This window comes from Idiotropiscis lumnitzeri, chromosome 11 (genome assembly GCF_059441095.1).
Source record: "Idiotropiscis lumnitzeri isolate Australia: NSW breed Sydney's pygmy pipehorse chromosome 11, RoL_Ilum_1.0, whole genome shotgun sequence".
Lineage (NCBI taxonomy): Eukaryota > Metazoa > Chordata > Actinopteri > Syngnathiformes > Syngnathidae > Idiotropiscis > Idiotropiscis lumnitzeri.
In genome coordinates, this window is record NC_142401.1 from 9,900,143 (window position 1) to 9,912,823 (window position 12,681).

General features: G+C 40.6%; 1 protein-coding gene across 1 annotated transcript in view; it reads right to left on the reverse strand.

Moving 5' to 3' along the window:
* The window catches only part of atg7 (ATG7 autophagy related 7 homolog (S. cerevisiae)), a 39,993-nt gene that overhangs the window by 624 nt on the left and 26,688 nt on the right, over window positions 1-12,681 (reverse strand). The window lies entirely within an intron of this gene.

Sequence of the window (12,681 nt, forward strand, 5' to 3'; positions counted from 1 at the left end):
ACGTGCCGACTCGAAACGCAATTATCAACAACTTGAAGTCATTGCCTCCGCCATCGTGTGTCGGTTTGAACGTCATGTCAAATATTCACAGTCAATAATTACAAATAAAACTGAAAAAAAAAAGATTTTTATGAACTAAATTAAAAACTAGAATGTATTTGAAATAAGATGTTATTTTTACAAAGCTAAAATGTTGTTTTCATCTTCAATACAATAAAATACAATTTTATTTATATAGCGCATTTTAGTCCTATCCATCTACCTATCCAAAGATCTTTTTTTTTTTAACCTTGCACACATAAAACCACATTTAAAAAACAAATACAAACAGAACAAAACAACATTGCTTTTCGGAAACATGAGTGAAAGGGAACGATATTAAAAATAAATAAATAAATAAAACCCTGCAAGTAGGATATGACCTTTGAATCAGATGAAGTGCGGGGAAAATTCGGTTTAATTCATTTTTGCTCGCTAGACATGCAAGCAACTGACTTTTCACTTCAGCACAAGTATTCGCATTTCTTCTCTTCTGCAACATTTTTCTTTTTTCTGACCTTGGACTCAAACAAAATTATTATTTTTTTTTCCCTCAACATTTTTTATGCACAACACTACATAATGACAACATAAAAAACACAGATATTTTTTTCTTTTGGGGCAAATTTTTAAGGGCTATTAGAGCAATAATGTATCAAAAAAAAAAGATTTTTGTAACTCCTTCCAAAATGGAAGAATGGCTGGTACTTCAGAGGATTCCGCTGTAATTCCAATCATGACTGAAGCCTTTATTATCAGGAAGTGACATGAGCATGTGACACACACACGCGCACCCGCACGCAACCTCCTTGGCAGCACTGTGTCAGTAAACAAAAGTGGTCTTCTCGTGGCAGCGGATTCTTCACATTCCCACTCTGTGAGACGTAATTCGCATACCTCTAAGACTGCCTGGAATGTTACACACACGCGCGCGCACACACACACTCCCATTTGACACATCCATGCTGCATTCCTCAGAAAGTGCTGCTTCAAACCTCTGAGCTGAGCCGTGGATTCTAGTGCAAACCTCAGCGGGGACTGCTAACCAAAGTCTCATCCCAATCTCATTTTTTAGTATCTTCGTAAAAACATGCACAATTATTCAAATGCATTTCTTAAACCACATTTGAACAGATATAATAAATGTACCCTACTGTATGTATTTTAGGGGCCGTGTGCATGCATGTGCCTTTAAGGGGCGGGGTCTGCTAGGATGGCGTTTCATGCCGGCGAGGGTGTGTGTGAGCTGTGGCAGACAACAGCTTTGGTGTTGGTATTTATATTAGTTTTGTAAATTGCAATTACTGTACAAAGAGTTGTACTTGTGTGTAATTGTATTTTAGAGGCGGGGCCTAAGGAGCAACATCAGGAGCTGAAGTCGCCCGGGTTGGCCGGTTATTTCAGTGTAGCTCCTTGTGAGTGTTCTCATTTTGTATCTGGGTTCGACTGCCTATCCTTTTTTCCACTTCATTTATCGGAAGTTCGCTTGGAACTTGGATTTTTTTATACACTTGTTTAGTAGACTTTTGGGAAGTCTTAAGAGACTGCAGGTGTTTAGTAAGTTAACTCTGATTGAAGTTGGTAATTTATTTTATATTATTTCATGGTTCATTTTCCCTATTTTAGCATAAGCCTAACTTATAAGACAAAAACTATGTATTATAAATCTGATATTGTTTATTATACTACAGATTGATCAATAGCTAGCGTTTGCCCCAAAAAAAAATACGACGCGTATTAAATCGCAATATTAATGAAAACAAAACAAAAAAACTATGATGTGACCCCAGAGGCGACCGCAATGCGGACTTCCATGCTGAGACTGAGCCACTCAGGCGCGGCGCATCACTGTGACGTGGTTTTGGTGTGCGTGGTTGGCTCCAGGCTGCTGCAGTTCCCTCGCAGTGTGGAGAATGAGGACAAATTCATATCAAAGGACAACATTTGTGCTGGCCAGCCGGCATCAAAAGAACGGCGGGCAAAGAGCTCTTTGAAAAGCGGTGAGCCTCTCTGGACGCCCGCCAAGCTGCGCTCGTCCATGTGTGCTGTGTGTGTGTGAGCTGAACATAATAAAAGACGGAGGGAAGTGGGTTAAGGGGGGGGGGTTGTCCTATGTAACATGAATAGACGCAGTAAAGTGAAGCCAATAAGTTGAGAGAGCCGCGATATGTTAACAAATGAGAGAATGAAATGAGTTACGAACTAATGTTTGTTTAAGACTAACAACTCCTAAAATGAGATTCAACGGATTATGTTAGACCTTTACATTCGCGAAGTTTTGTTTAGCTCGTGCCACACTCCTTGACTTGGTTTACTATCAAATTGAGTAACTAATTTGTTTACTATTAGTTGAATATTTTTTGGCTACCTTATACCACATTTACGTTACATTACCGGCATCCACAGAAATCATGTTTCATCCCACCAAGGACAAAACGGAACGCGCAAAACTGGCAAGCCGTGATTGCCACGAATGCCCGGCGAGATTCTGAAACTGGTGCGGAGAAGAAATCTGGACAGCCGTAATCAAACAAAGTGAATGCAAAAAATACGGGAAGACTCCGTACTTCCTCTGCATCTCAAGTTCCTTTCAAGTTTTGTCAGATTTTGCCGTGTTTGGAGTGCATTTTGCGAGTTTGGTCACGGCTACCATGATAGGCTGTGAGGAGGGAAAAAAAATGGCCAAAATCCCAAATCATTTTGGGAAAACAGTTTTGCTGTGGCCACTGGGTTCAGAACGTAAATCTATCATAACTAGCTAACTTTTGTCGTGGAGTTTGGGGATAACCCGCTAAGCTAACTGAATGACTAGCTGTTGGTTGAGGAGTATTTGTGTAAACTAATTATTAGCTAGCTAAATAGCTAGCTAGTTATTTAATGAGCTAACTTGCTAGTTAACTAAATAACTATCCAATGAGAGCATTAACTAGCTAGCTCACGAGCTTGCGAACACACTAAAACAGCGTGGGCAACTACAGCCCGGGGGCCACATGTTGCCCGTTAAAGTTTTTAATCCGGCCCGCCAAACTTGAAAAAAAATAAATGAATAAACCTTTTTATTGTCTTATTTTCTAAATACTGTGGTTTTTCAAATACATATATATTGTTGTAATGCTTTTGTTCACTTTCATTTAAAACTAAATGTATTTTTTTTCTCCGATGAGGTGAGGTTACCAAAACACTCCATCCATCTACTCCTGGTCCGGCCCCTCTGTCAAATTTTAGAACCCATTGTGGCCCGCCAATCAAAAAGTTTGCCCACCACTGCACTAAAACTACCCAGCATCTTGAATCTCACTCACAATTTAAAATACAAGTAAATTTAATCTCAATCTCAGTCAGGGAACAAGTTATAGTTGAAGGTCGAGGCGGGACTGCATACAAGAACGGGAAGGGCATATAAAACGGACACACAAATATACGCGCACACACCGTGCCAAGCGCGAAAAAGAGATTGGCCACGCTGCCGTCGAGCGGCCATCTCTAAATGCGAATCTGGTTTATCGCTGCTCCCCAGCGTAACTTGAAGACGCCTCACTGCTAAAGCTGCATGTAATGCGTGCGGGTTTGCCATCAGCTGTGCTGCTGCTGATATCGCAGCACTCGTAATCCTGAGATGGGATCGGACGCATGAGACGCCACAAGCTGCGTTCAGGACCACTAGCGGCCAACTCGTTGATGATTGTCCTCTGAACAAATAAGGTGTGGAAAATGTGGTATTTGGTTTGAAAAGACGCTGAAAGTCAAGCGTGGCAAAAATTCCTCACACTCTGCAGTATGCTAGCACGAGTCCGTACGTACTTATTTCCCCGTGATTTCTCGTTAACTCGTCGCGAATATAAATTTGAAGGTACTAGCATCAAAGCCCACTCGATCACACGGAAAACCATCAGCGCCGTTTACAGTAAGTGGACTTGGCGTACATGCTGGTAGGCTCCCGGTGGGTGCACGACTCTCCTACACAACCACGGATGGGCTCAACCATTAAACACACATCTGCTTTACATATTAAAAGTGACACCAAAGCACAAAGTAGAGCTTTCATCATCGAGACTGGCTCCATGTAAGATGCAATTAGTGGGCCACACACACTGATGTGGTTTGAGCAGCCTCCCAAGAAAGAAAGAGGAGGAGTTTTTTTTTTTTTTTTTTCATTTTGGTGACGCAAAAGAAACGGAGACGACAGCAGCGTTTTCCATTTAATTGACATGTTTGAAATGTTGCAGAATAGAAAAAATATGAGGACAATGCGTAGTGGTTTTATAGAGAATAATATGGGCCGCGCAGAATGGGCAGTGAGGCCGACGTCAAAGCTTTAATTAGCGGTGTGGAAATATGGAAAGAGCAACAATGGAAGACTATTTTTAGGGTTCAATATGCTTTTTACGTGTTTTATGACTCATATGCAGGTTTGTCGATATCCCACATATAAATTCTCTCTCTCTCTCTCTCTCTCTCTCTCTCTCTCTCTCCCCCCCCACCCCCCCCCCCTCAGGCCTCATGAGACCTCTTACAGAGGGACACTGAAGGGAGTGCACGACCTCATCATAGGGACAGGAAAAGGAAGACATGGGTGGAGAGAGGAAGAGGCAGTTGTGGTGCATCAGCACGGGAATATAATCACTAAAGTAGAAACGTGCGACCGTAACATATCCTGCCAGAATTTTGCTGGAATTTTTACTAGAATTTTACTACTATACTCTCTGTTGTGAAATGTGAATATCACATTGAACAGATTCTCTTAATGTTTTGAAAATCAGACGCACCAGTGACATTTGGTTCAGACTTCATAAGTCCTAAAATTTGACTACCCACCCAAAGTGGCATTACTCAAATATAACATATTAATTATAATTAAAATTCTATTGAGTGACAAATTGGCATTTTACAATTGAACTGAAAGTCTTGCAACATCCAGTATTTCATTTAAACGTGCCTTGTAACACATTTCAGTTGTGAGGTGATGATGTATTGGCCTCTTGCTGCTCGTCATCCTGTTATCACTTATTTGCAATCGGTGGCATCTGTGTGTAGTATCGGAGCATTTTTATTTATTTTTATTTTTTTCAATTGAGTGAACGCACAGATGAACAGTACCGAGGAAGTTGTGCCATGGCGGCGGTCTGCGTAACTATAGTTCCTTTTAGCCGGGGATTCAAATGCTTATTTACTCTGGGATGTTAAGTGGGTACGGCCAAGAGTGGCTGACGTGCAACACGGTGACACAAGAGGGAAAGCGGTGACGTTTCAGTGCACTTTTCCTTTTTGCTGGGAACTGAGCTCATAAGCCAGTCCCAGCAAAGTCACATAGCCCCCCCATCAACAACAGCCCTTTCCCTCCCTCCCTCACCCCCTCCCCCCTGTGTTTTCATAAACTGGGGTTAATCCAACAAAGCACCTGCACTCACAGCCCAAAGCTCGGAGCAGGACCTCCTCTTCACGACAAAAAGTGTCCGTCGAATTTACGAACATTTGCTCTTCTTGTCTATTTTGTACCTCGAGTCCTACCCCCCCCCCCCCAACCTTGGCTGGTCTCTCAAGAGTTATAAAAGGCCAGCTAGAACAACAAACCGAGTGGCTCTCGGCCGGGTGTGGTGGCCTGTGGAGCAACAGCTGAGTCCAGTTGTTTCTCGTGGGACTCCGACAGACAGCACCCCGCTCCCCCCATCCGCCCCCCCACCCCTGCCCTCCTCACACGCCACCCACCTCCCTGACCCTCATTTTTTTTTTTCCAAAGGCACTTTCCCTGAAATATTTTGCTCTCTCAGGGGGTCACATGGTGGCCTTGCTCTGAGACGACCTGACTTAAATGCTGATTTTTCTCTTTTTTTTTTTTTTCAGATCGGACAAAACAAGACTGTGACACATTGGCAATCGATTAATGGCTGATGTTAGAGATTCGGAACAGCTATTGTTCATTTGATATGATGTGCTTCTTATCTTGGCTTTGGTACAGAACACTTCTGCCACGCTTTGCCATGCTCTTGCTTCGTGCTTCATTTTCAGGCTTTTGTGGAAGCACAACACTTTGGCACACGCTCCCTCTACTTCATTTTCTGGTCTTTCGACTTGCATGCTGCTGTCACAATCGGTCACATTCATTTCGGTATGCTCTCACTCTGTGCATCTTTTTCTAGCTTTTTTTTAAGACTTTTTGAAAAGGGCTTGAAGGATTAAAGAAGATTATGGCCGTTCAAACATTTGCTAAAATAACGGGCAAAATGGTACATGTTTGCCGATTGTTTTTGCCTTTATGTAGTCTCACTGCCGTATCTACTGTTCATTTTGTTAGGGAAAACTAGACGAAAATATTTTCGTCAATGCATTTTCCACCGGACGGAACAAGACTAGACAAGGCTAAAACTACTAAACAATGACTGGGATGAAATCAACAAGCATTTTTATGGATTAATGAAGACAAGAAGAAAATCTAGTTCATTACATAAAGACTGGGCTAAAATCTATGAATATTTTAGTTTGTGAGCAAACAAAGCAATCTTATTATTATTTTTTTTTTTTACAAGCAATGTTTAGACCTGCAAATAATAAAATTCTTCATATAAACAATAAGATAAAATAGGCCAAAAATAAGTGTGTCAAATTTCTTCAAGAGACTTTTGGACCCGTTGCATCATAGCCATGTGTTACCCAAAAGCCCAAAAGCGCAGAAAAGCTGAAAGATATTGTGCAACACTGTGGCATCGAGACGAGTGCACCATTTCCACAGTCCTGTTTCTTTATGGTCACACCTCCTAATCTGCCGAGTTCCCATGTCCCTCTTCCTGTCCCGCTATCGGGCCCCCCCACTCCTCCGGTAACTTCTCTGACACATTTCCTGCACACTTGAAGGTTATCAACACATTTTCTGAGTCACATTCGCCAATGTCACAATTTTCACACCCGAGCAACAAACTAAATATTTACCTCCAAAGAGGATTTACTTCTTGACGTGAGAGCAGCATTACACAACCCAAAAAATAGACTAGTTAACTATTTTGTTGACACGATTTTTTTATGACATGACTTTGCAGGGAAGATTTTGAATGTATGCAAAAAAATACATAATAATAATCATGGATAAAAGTTTACTTTTTCTCATCTGATGAAAAAAAAAACTGCAGTAAAAATGTGTTGATCAGTGTAATTTTTTTCCGGTATGAATCCCAAATTAGAAATTCGGCCTCAAGACGTTCAACTGGGCTTCAGTATATTTTAACTCATTTACAGCCATTGACGGATAAAGACGTCAAAGATCCATTTTTTTTTTTTTACTTGGCTGGTAGTGAATGGGTTTTAGCATATTTTTGCAAAAAAGTGTCCAAATGGGCACCAACTTACTCAACGGCAGGTCTCACACCTTGCTATGAAAACAAATCACATAACACTGCCTCATGAAAAACCGTTAGCTTAATGCTAACAATACAATAAAGATGTACAATTCGATACCGATTGGTCAACCATGGTAGACGTCGAACCTCCACTGAATGCTACTCTGAAGCCCAGTTGAGCATGAGGCCTCTCTATTCTGCTGTGGTTGGGCAATATCAGTCTATGTGAAGCGAACCACATGGCAATAACAACTTCAGAGACGGCGTGTGTGCAAGTGTTGCCAGTTGAGACTTGCCCTATGTTTAATTAGAGGCATGACTCAAAGCCAAATGATGTTGGGTCAGATGAGCAATAGCTTGAAGGACAACACACACACACACACACACACACACACACACCCCCACACACACACAAACACATGCATTCAACAAAACCCCAAATTATGAAATCCCGAGAGCCTTTCCATCAGTGTGTTCTAAAAATCTTGAGGCCTTCAAGAGAACCGAAGCTTTAATGAAGTTTACGAGCATTGACACACACACACACACACACACACACACACACACACACTGTTCCTAAGTTCCGGGTAAACCACGGACGATCAAGAGCAAACAAGCAGTTAGTCTGCCATTACAAAAGGCTCTTTGTGCCACCATTTTAGTAGCAATTAAACATCATTTGGGATTGTTTGGGGAAAGACACATCAGTAATCGTTCACTGCGACTTCAACGATCAGTCACCACCGGAGGATTCCGATTCACGGAACAAAGCAATGATGGAAAATGCTTCAAATATGAGCTGTAGATGACTAGTTTTCTCACAAAATAACTGAGGTGAATACTTCATATGCGTACTCAACCATAGCTTAGGTGCTTTAATGAAAATTAACTCTACGAGAGAAATAGAATAGGGCAGGAATTGAAATGGTCACAGTGTGAGGTGATCATCACAGGTGGTCAAAATGTTCATGTGACTAATGAGATACGACCATTTGTTTTCTGAAATACTTTTTCACGGAGAATAAAGAATATGATTGTGAGTGTGGTTGTATTGTCTGTCTACATGTGTTGTTGCATTGTTTGTGTTCCATAAAGCATTATAACACTGCCACGAAAATGCTATTTGTTAGCCCGTCTGTGGCTATTTCCATTATGTGTTAGTATTAAGATAGTAAACTTGAAAGCAAAGTTGTGTGTTTAATTCTCTGCTTTATGTTCAGCTTGACAGGATATTTGGAGAGCCATTAAACTACATGAAAGCCTTTTCATTTGAAAAATTGTTCACAATGTCAAACTGAATCACACAGTGCTTGTATTTCAAGTTTTTTTCCGCAAGTCTAAACAAAAACATCACCTGAACGACGGCTGTATCTCAAAGACCTCAAGACATTACTGTTATAGTGTCGTTTTTTTTTTGTTTTTTTTTAATTAAAAAACAACAAAAAAACTTCCTCTTCTGTTTCAATTGATATTTCATCATTTTTTAATTATTGTTTGAGAGAGCTCAAAACGACATGCCAAACTATAAATAGTGAGCTGGTGTTTTTTTCAGAGATAAATTTGGTCAAGCAAATTATGCCAAAGATCTTTCTCTGCATCTCCTTTTCTCTGTATATTTAGGTCTGCGCGTGTGCGTGTGTGTTCCTCATTGTCGATTTCCTAGGGCTCGATGCTATCACCGTCCTCCATGTGCTGGACAGAACAGTGCCCGGGGAAAGAGATTAAGAGTTGGCATTGTGGTCAGTGTGTGTTTGTGTGTAAGTGTGTGTGTGTGTGTGTCAGATATCCAAGAGCCGATACCTGAGGGAAAGAATCAGCCATACACTGCACATCAGGACCATCACTTCTCCGTTCTTACGTGTAGCCTACTCCAAACCATTTCTTGCTCTAGCATAATAACCATATTTGAACATAACCTATCACACAGCAAATTCACCTTTTCCGCCCTCAGCTGATAGACTCCAAAACAAGAACAATAGCAACAGGATACAGCTTGAACTTCACACGCTGATAACTCCCTTCTTTTTTTTTTAAGTCAATGACAGAGCAGTGCAGGAAGACCATGCATTATTTTACTTTCACCACCAAAGACTTCAACATCAATGCACAAGCTATTTGATTGATATTTGAGTACGATCCAGGCGATATCAATTGTGAAGAATGACAGTCAATTTTAAGTAACGGTTGACTATGTGGGTTTTTAGCATGATTTATTTGTCAGCTGTAAAAAAAATATAATCCTGAATGTTACATTCCAGATGTTGGAAACCCTGTAAATGTGAAAGATTCCGGCTAACCAATGATATTTATAGATTTCTCAAGTTCAGGAAAATTCTTGGTCGTTACCTGAGCCCAAAAGAACTTTGGAGTCATTTTCAGTCAACAGAAGTGACAAAAGGGCTGCCCCCCTGAGCCGACTAAAAACATGTGGATTTTCTTGCTGAACTCATATTCCACAAACGCAATATTAATCAGAATGCAATGTTTAGACAAGTAGGCCTGCGTGGAACATATTCTAGCAAAATAAAATTTTGGGGTTGACTTCCCCTTTAAACTTAGCCCCCTTAATGACAACACAAAATCTTGGTCTATCAAGAGAGATGTATCACACCAATGTATTTCCATGGCACCTAATTACTACTTTCCTATTAGCCACAGCTTTGGCGCTATATCAGGGCCTTGCAGAAAGAGCGCGTTTGAGCTTTTCCACACACAACTGAGAAAGGATCCATAGGGGGGAAAAAAAAAACGCAAACAGGTGAATTGAGATAGCCACACACCTGCTAGCAAACAATCTGAAACAAAAACATTCCTAGCAAATGTTAATTAAAATACAGAAGCTTTATAAAAGATCAACCGAAGTCAAACCATATTTTAAAAATGCATTTTTGGAATAGTGATAATGAAGACGAGACGGAAATTGGCCTTGCGGTCCATCTGCGTCTAGCGGGTCTTTCTGATCGTCTGCGTGTCCGTGACTTCAGCCAGCTGCCAGTCCAGAAGAAGACATCTCACTGGGCTTACTGGCGCCAGTAAGCAAAAGCCATGTATAGAATGCATAGTTTGCTCACGCGTGTGGAGGGAAAAGATGGCTTTAAAGGTTCCTATTTATGAAAATAACTCCCCTAAGATTGATGATCAGTAATTCGGTATGAGCTCGTTTTGGCAAGCACAGCTGCTGCGGGTGCCAATGCGTCCCCTCTGCCCTGCACCCGCACCCCTTCATGAGACCAACCCCATGGACGGAATTATTAAGAATGGACGGAACAGTAATAAAGTTCGCTAAAAATGTCTTTGTCTTATCGCCTGCTGACTACAACATGTTCGATGAAAAATATGTAAATTCACATTTAGAGCGCCTGCATCATTTCGCGATAGAGTTGGCATGATTTATTAATTAATTTGTCAGGAATATTTATATATTTTTTTTGTAAATTAGCTTTTCCCACAGCTTGCGTCGTTCATAGCCGTCAAAGCTGATGTTCACTGCTTACACAAAAAAATATGACAATGACATGGTCTTGTCCATTTACGCATTGCAAAAGCAGTGATTTAGCGACATGTCGAAAAGTTTTGTAATTATTAATTTTTAATAACAGAGGGACACATACTTTTGTTGGACAGCGACGATAATAACCATTGGATGGTTGCAGCCTTCAAATGCAAATAGCCCGGCGAGGCCTACATATTTTGCATTGCATACCTCGTCAGGGACTGAATAATAGACCGCGGGGACTTTGAGGAATGACGACATCGTTGCTTACCCTGAACCCCCCCCCTCCTCCACAGAATGCGTATTGCTCAATGCCTCAGTTTCTATTGCGGGAAAAAAAATCTAGGCTCTTTCAAAATATAAAAATTGATGGAGGGAATTATTATTTTGGTTTCATTATATGCTATCTAAATGAACATATATATATATTAGAATATTTCAAAAAATAATTTACTGATATATTTTCCATCCAGAGTCCATCAAGGAAATTTAGTCTAATGTCCAACCCTCACTTACACATTATTACCAAATATTAAGAATCAAGTAGTCCAGGGTTGCCATGGCAATTGCTATTCTCCAACAAGCAAGGCAAAGCAATATAAACATGATTGTGAAGTTGTTACATTAAAGTGAAATTATTACGTTGTGTTGCTTTAGAGATGATAGAAACCGAACTGAAAAGTATGCATCACCAAAAGTGCTTCTTTTTATCAAATACACATTATTGGAATTCTAAACGTTTCTCAATAACATTCCTACATCTTGGATAACAAAAGCGCACCGTGATCTTTAATGACGTTTATTATGGTGAAATGGATTGTCTTTCTTTCTCTTCTTCACAAAATAGCTCAAATGTTCAAAAATTATAATTCTGTGAAAAACGATTGTGTATTACTGGGAGGCTTGTTGCAACTCATCAATATAGCAGCCACCCAGAAAGAAGAGGAATATAATTATTATACACTCGACAATAGCCTCCATTGTATGCCTCGTATGCCCAGGAGTTGAAGGATCGAGCAAGGGAGGTTTCGCTGAAGATAAAAATACAGTCTCGGAAGGACAGTAACCTTCGAGCAGGACGGGATTGGAAAAGGTTAGCGAGGCAGGTTATAAGTCAAGCACTGACTGACATACTGCTGCTGAATTTAGTGTGTGGATGACGGAGGAGATTTAGCCCCCTATGTATAGACCTGAATGCGGAATCTATGTAAAGAAAGGAAGCATGGTAGGCGAAATATGTCTGCACGTAGCAGACATGCATTCCCTGCGAGTATATATTATTAGAGTGGAGGGCACGGCATCGTTGGCATACACGCATGACACCAAAATACATGGATGACGACGGCGTGCGTGCCATGCTCGTCGGTAATATACAGATATACAAAAGCGGGTCATATGGAGAAAAAAATTCAGGTCGCAGCAGATTATTTACTAATAATTAACCAGGGTGCAACGTTACACCGAAAGTCATGGTGCAGTACGAACATTAGTTTTAAGCTCACAGTTCGGTTCACATGAAAAGCTAATGCAAAAAAAACCATACGTTTATATAACAAATTCGGTATCATATCAAACATTTCGGATCAAGTTATTTAAATACATATTCCCTGTTAGTGTACATTCCTAACAAATAAACGAACGAGTGCCACAGCGGTGTCTAAATAAAGCAAGTAATTGGTGACAAGGAAGTACGATATGTTAAAATAATGCATCTTGACAGAAACAAGCTTTCCAGCTAAGTCTAGTCTGGGTTGTTAGTGGAAGTTACGGAGCGTCTTCACCACATGTACACGACTGGTGCATTTTTTTCTTTAATCAAAA